A 7,566-nucleotide genomic window follows, 5' to 3' on the forward strand; every position below is an offset into this window, starting at 1 on the left:
AAGCGTTAACAATTGCCGATCCTATAATAGTTATAACTGCAGGAGCCATTTATTTAGTAAAATAATTGCGCATTTATATAGGAGGAATATATTTTTGTTTTTCCAAATAATCAATAGTTAAATTAGATAAAGTTACTGCCAACGTTAATTTTAAAATATCATTTATATCAAATCTATCAACATTAACACTTACCATTTTAAATACTTTTTTTAATACCATTGAATAACCAACAGTTCCAACTGATAGTAATGCTCCATTATATAATCCAGTTATTATCCACTTATTATAACTCATTTATTTATCAAAAAAATTGCTATCTTCAAAATATTTAGTTAACTTATTTATGATTAATTCAACATTTATTTCATTACTAGTTTCATTTGTATATATTTCAATTATTATTTTTTTAATATCATCGATGATAAAATCTTCATCTAATTCATAAAATCTTAAAGATTCTCTAATTAAATTAGTAATCTTTTCTACATTTAAAGTTTCTTTATCTATTGTTGTTTCATACTCAAATGTTGTTTCATTAGAAAATGCAATATTTTTGATATGTGTTATTACATCAGTAATGTTAAATTTCATTTCTTTCTCACGCTTAAAATCGAACCCAAAACATATACTCGGTCCAACAGTTATTTTCATTTATATAATGAAAAAATTACTCTTTACATCTTATAACTAATTCATAAATTACAGGAAAGTTATTCAAATCAATTAAATATCCATTGTGATTTCTTACTTCTAATTTAAAATTATTAAATTGAGGAAAACAAGGTTTAAAATCACATTCAGCTAAATTATAATTTATCTATTGTTTAACATTGTTCAATGGTAAAATATTAAATATACTAGAATTACATGTTGTATCTTTAGTTGCTTCAAATGTTTTTGTAGGATCAAATAAATTGCAATAAATATAAAAGTGTGTAAAAGGTATTATATTTAAAATGCCTTCTACGTTTACTATAACAACATCTGGTGCAATTCCTACCAATTTAGCTAATGGTTTTTTTACTATAAATGCATGTTGACTTTCATCAAATACCTTTATTTTAATTTTATTTGTGCTATCACTTTTTATAAATCTAATTAAAAATTTATCATCTTTTCTAATTTTCTTAACCGTGCTCTTCGATTAATTTCTTGAGATAATGTTTCTAAATCATATAATCCTGGTTTTAAAATTAGATGAAACCATTTATTTACATTTCTAATATGAATTAAAAAAGTATTATGTTCAATAGTTTTATTCGATATATTGTAAAAAGAATTACATAAACCTATATTAACTAAATTTAAATCAACACAATTCTTGAATTCTCTATCTAATTGTATAAGTAAATTATGAGATTTATAATTTGAAAGTTTTCTTGAATCAACAAATATTCTGTATTCTTTTAATTCTACCATTTATTTTACATATTTTCTTATTCGAAATCTATTTCATGGTGCCCTTTTTCATTCTTACCCTTATATATGAAATAGAAATCACCTGAACATAATTCTTCTAGGTCTTCACTTGATAATCTATGAAATCTATCTGGTAAATATGTTCTGAATTTATATTTATTTCCTTTTAATCCTTCATATTCTAAGTGTATAAAAATTTATCTCCATATTTGTTAGTAACTGTATCAATATTTGTAATTAGATATTTCTTATGGATTATTAATTCTTTTAACTTCTTTAATTTATAATCTACTGATTTGACATTTGAAGTATCTTTTATTCTATCTAGAAATAATTTGTTGTTCTCACTGTTTGCTTGTTTACTCTCCATTTTAATAACATATTTTTATTAAAATTTGATTAACACGTTAGAATTCTTTTCATTATCTCATTCTCTTTTGTTTCTTCTCTTTTGAACTTTAGATATTCATCTAAATTACAACCATAAGCAACTGTATGAATTCCATCAACTAAAATATATCTTTTATCATCAAATGGGTTTAGACTTACCTTTTCTATTTCTTCAATAAACATTTCGTGGTACTCAGATCTTAAACATTTCATCTTATGTTTTCTAACTTCTTTTTTGAATATACAATTGATGTAATCTTTGAAAAGAATATTCATTTCAACAACGCTTTTGGTAATTCCTTTCAATTTCTTTGATTCATGAGTTTTGGTTTTATGACTATACATTTTAGATCTAATACCAATGAATTCAATCATTTCTTCACCATCTAATTCATCCTTAAACTTCCCGGGTCGCTTTTTATTATCATTACTAAACAATTCATGATTTTTAGGATAGTTACTAAAATCAAAATGATGTTTTAATGTTTTTAAATCATCAGTTATGTTATTAGTTTTTATCTTTAATATGTAAGAATCTGTATCAAAATATAATATTTCAATATGTTTTTCTCCAGAATGAGGTTGTAATACATTATAATAGAATTCATACATTAATAACTTTGATAATTCTAAAACTGAAGCACCAACATAAATTGGTTTATTAAATTTCATAGATGTTCTTCTCATTTTAACTGCAGCTAAATGTTCATCAAATATTCTGTTACCTATAAATTTAGGATATGTTTGTAAATGTCTAATTCTTTTACCATTACTAACCAACTCAATATCATTTCTATTTCTAATATTTTCACAAGTCTTACCATAGAATGCATTATTCATTATCTTGAAGAAATCTTTCTCGAAATCAGTTTAAGCTTCAGTTCTCCGTTTGGTGTTAAAATCTATATATTTTTCTAACCATTTAGATTGACTGAATGAAATATATCTATGTACTTTTTTTAGAATCATTCCTTGTTTTAGATAAAACTTTAACATTCTATAATGTACTACATAATTATATTTATCTTCTTGAGTTACCATTAACTTTTCTGTATGAATATGATTTTCGGGTTTAATTCTTTTTTGATAATTTGATAATTCTTCATGAGTTACAGTTTTATGTTCTGGGCAGTATGCTAGATTTCTAGATTTAAATTTAATATGTTCAGGATATTCTAAATCTACAACAAAAAAGTAACCAGTATCTTAATCATCTGCAATATCTAGAATTATTTTCTTCCAATCAAATTTGTCATTATTTTCATGTTGTAAAACTTCACTTATTTCAAATACTCCATAAGGTTGTGGTTCCATCATTGCCCAACCATACAAATTATTTGCATCTATATATAATAATTTATATCCGGGGTTATCATTTACATTGAAATATCTATCACCTAATACACCTGAAACTCCTCCTCTTATAGATTTTTCAAATAATAATAATTGATCTATATTTGTTAACAAATCCATTTTTATATCTGTAAATTTTAAACCACAATCCCATGTTAAACCTGGTGATGAATAACAATGACAAGGATCAATGTTAAAATATTTTAAGTTTACATCTCTAAACCTTTCAAATATATCAGTTAATAATAATACATCTGATTTTAAATATAAATCTACTAATTGCCCATGATTTTTCATTCCAAAATGATTCCAAATATTCAATATCCTATTATATACTTCATCTTTAACATATTTATTTTTTAATTCATCATAGAATTGTTCTTTCAATAATTCAGTTATATTAAAATCATTATGATTTTTATAGAAAGAATATGGAATTGCGCCTTTATATCTCATTTATTGGAAATCATCATTATTTGGGTAGTGTTGCTATAATATTCTTATTTCATCATCAACTAATGATTTTGATAAGTTATCTAATGAACTATTTAAAAATCTATATGAATCTATGAATCTTAAGCATCCAAATTGGAATGATATATAATTCTCAGATGTTCTAGCTAACATTTTAAATTTATAAGCTGGTATTTTGTCTTTTGATCTATTTGAATTTAATCTTTCTATTTCATTATTAATTTCTTCTGTTTTATGACATAGTTGCTTTATGAATAAATGTGCATCATATCCTGATAGATTATGAAATATAACTGGTACAAAGTTAATTTTCTTAGCTTGCAAGTTACAATTTTCATGTGCAGCGCCTCTAAACTTTCCGTTCAAATGATTATGGTCTCTTACTTTTTTATCTTTATAATTAAATATCTTTTCACAATAATAACATTTAGCTGTAAACACAAATTCTTCTTTATCTTCTTCTGTCATTATAATTTCTATATTTGTATTCAATAATTTACTAAATCTTATTTCATATTCAATTAATAAGTCACAAAAATGATTGATAACATTTTCATTTCTATAATGATAATATTCACTTTTAATTAGTTCTGGATAATCAGATTTAATATATAATCCGAAAGCTGCAGCAGTTTGATGAATCTTTTTAATAGTATTTGTTATTGGTGGTTCTTCTGAGAAATCATTTTCAGAATTTAATTTCTTTCTTTTGTAATATATTTCTTTTCCATCTTGATCAGTTAATTATTTATTTAATGATTCAAAATCTCCATATATAACAAATGGAACTTTATTTTTGTAATCATATTTTTTGAATTCTTATATTTTATCTTTTTCATTTGGTAAAACTAATTTACAATAATCATGATTTTCACATAATTGTTTACGATTTAATAATGCACTTTCAGTTCTGAATTTATGTAAACATTTTCTACATAGATATATTTTATTATCAAAATCATTTTCTGATTTAAAAAATAAATCAATTCTTTTAATCCACATATAATGATTCTCATAATATAATATATCTATAACATCGTTTGAATCATAATCTTTTGATAGATATAAAGGTTATAATGTATAATGTTTTATATTGTTACCTTTTGTTTTTGGTAATTTGATAAAATCAAATACATTTATTCTTAAATTATTATCTCTTTCTATTTTTGGGATACTTTTAATTGTAACAGTATACTTATCTATCTTATAATTATTTTCAAATGGTTTATAAGGAGTTAATCTATAAGTATGTTTATTATAATCTTCAACTGGGTGTAAACAACTTATAATTGTCCATAGAAAACATTTATCATCAAAATTTTGTACATTTATAACAGCATTAGTTTTAAATGGTAGTTTAATATAACTCGCTGCTTCAATATCTGGTTCTTTATAATATGATACATTATTTTCATCTATTGGTTTTGATTTAGTTAACTTATTATATTTTGTGTTATAAACATGTAAAGTCATAAATATTATTTCATCAAATATTAAACCTGATCCTTCAAAATATTTCTCTTCTATTTTAGTTTTTACTTCATTATAACATTTATCTAATTTTTCATCTATATGTTGTTTAGATATAATATGTTGTGAATGAGAATTTATATTATATATTGGTTTATCTTCAGATTTTATAAACTTTACTTAAGAAGATATATTAATTTTAGGATATTCAACATCTGTAATTATTTTTATAATATTTTTCATATTTTCTAAATGTTTTTTATTTTCTTCTAATGTTTTTCCTTTATGAAATTTAAACTCAATAGCTGCTGGACCAATATCACTTTTAAATGCTTCGGTTATCTCTATATCTTTTTTATTATCTAATGAATTAATATAATTTCTTACATCTTCCATGTATGGTCTTTTATTGTTTAATTTATTTCTTATTCTTTTAATTATCTTATCTTTCTTATCATTGTCATTATCAAAATAATCCTCACCTAAAATATCATTATTCTTATTTCTAATATGACTTTTAGTTTTTAAATGTTCATTATAATATCTTTTATCACTGAATGATTGATTACATGTATCACATTTGTATGTTTCTTTTTCATTCTCTAATTCATCTAATTTAGTTTCTAATATATCATCTTTATATTCTAATTTCAACTTATTCTCTAAATGTGTTTTAGTTTTATTGTGTCTTGCTTTTAGTTGTTTAGTTGTTCTAGGTTAAAGGTTGAATGGTCGAGTTCATTAAAAACAAATATTAAAAGTAATTTAAAACTATAATATATTCTCATAGCCGTGTGTATTTTAGTTAAAAAATAGAATAATTATTATTATTTAAATATATTTGATTATATGAATTTGTGTATTGTAAATAAATCAATTGGTCGCGGAGCGGAGCGGTAGCGAAGCGGAGCGACCAATTGATTTAATACAATATGCTTTTAAAATTTAAATTATTAATATCTTAGAATAAATATTTAGTTATAATATAAAATGCACACGGCTATGAAAATATATTATAGTTTTAAATTACTTTTAATATTATGTTTTTAATGAGCTCGACCGTTCGACCTTTGGCCTAGAACAACTAAACCCCTATTACTATCAGTGGAGCCGAGGTCGGGCCCGGCATGCTAAAAAAAAAATTAATACACGAATAAAAAATGCGAAAACGTTGTCAGAAATTGATTTAATCATGTAGGATGTAAAATCGTAGGAAAGGTTGGCGAGCCGTATTTGACGCGGTTTTTGGTTTACCTTTGTCAGCGATATGAAGTTGGCATTGAGCCAATTCATTTAAAATCGCGGTACGTTTTTTTATGTGAACATTTGTTTCATTGGTTCTCGGCTTAAACGACGTGTAATCGATGCGATTGAAGACATGGCGAACCTCCGTCGATGACGTGGTCAACTGAGTTAAAATTCTACGCGGTAAAATTCTTTACTCTCGCGTATAAAATTGCAATGACCTCGATTGGGAGGCGTTGTCTCTACGAGCGAATGTGATTGGCTGTTTTTGGGATTTACGGGAATTACCGGCGCTACTAAAATAATTATGGGAAAGCCATAGAATGACGAACGTTTCATTGGACTAGGTGCCGTATATGTGCGAATTTCAAATGCTCATTGCAGGTGATAATGTAATTATTATCCGCCATAGGTATTGTTTCTTTTTAATACCCGTTGATTGATTTGATTGGCATTGAAGTGTAAGCGAACATTCACTAACACAAGGCCTCCACGCGTGCGCGCGGAAATCATTAGATCAGACTGTTGCACACACAAACACACGCGCGTACAGTATAATACACTACTATAGTGATACTGTAACTCTGCTTGCTGGCGAATTTGACATTTAATCAGCAGAAGATGAGCGCTGTGTTTTCTGTTTGATAGAATCTGTAATAAATTGTAATTTTTTGTGACCTGAAAATACTAAGCAGCAAACTATAGGTATAGGTCGAAGTCTGAATATTGTAGTGGTAAATTCCAGGATTTAAAACGATCCAATACGCCGATTTCTTACTGCACCAGTATTTTAGCTTCCGCGGCCATACATTCAGCCACCCTCTGATATGTGACATCATATGAATTTTATTTGAATATTTTTTCATATTATAAAAAAATATTTCTTTGAAAATATGAAATAGTTTCCATGCCGCGCCTACCTGTACCCTACGAAATTTTTGATGAGGACCGTAAACAAATGTATATCTTTGGTCTTTTGACTACAAAATAATCCTTTAAGAAAGATAAAATAGAATATTTAAACTTGTAGAACTTTGAAGTCACGAATTAAATAGATTTTTCAAGCAATGCCCTTACCCCAAACAACCTCTAGCTTTCAAGGTAAACCACACTTTGCCCATGGGCAATTTATGTTTGTAGGTTATGTTGATAGCCGCGAACGCTGATACAGCAAGTGCAGCGCACGGGTGTGGATTTCGTTACCAACTGAATGT

This window comes from Tubulanus polymorphus, chromosome 4, assembly GCF_964204645.1.
Source record: "Tubulanus polymorphus chromosome 4, tnTubPoly1.2, whole genome shotgun sequence".
In the NCBI taxonomy this organism is placed as follows: Eukaryota; Metazoa; Nemertea; class Palaeonemertea; order Tubulaniformes; family Tubulanidae; genus Tubulanus; species Tubulanus polymorphus.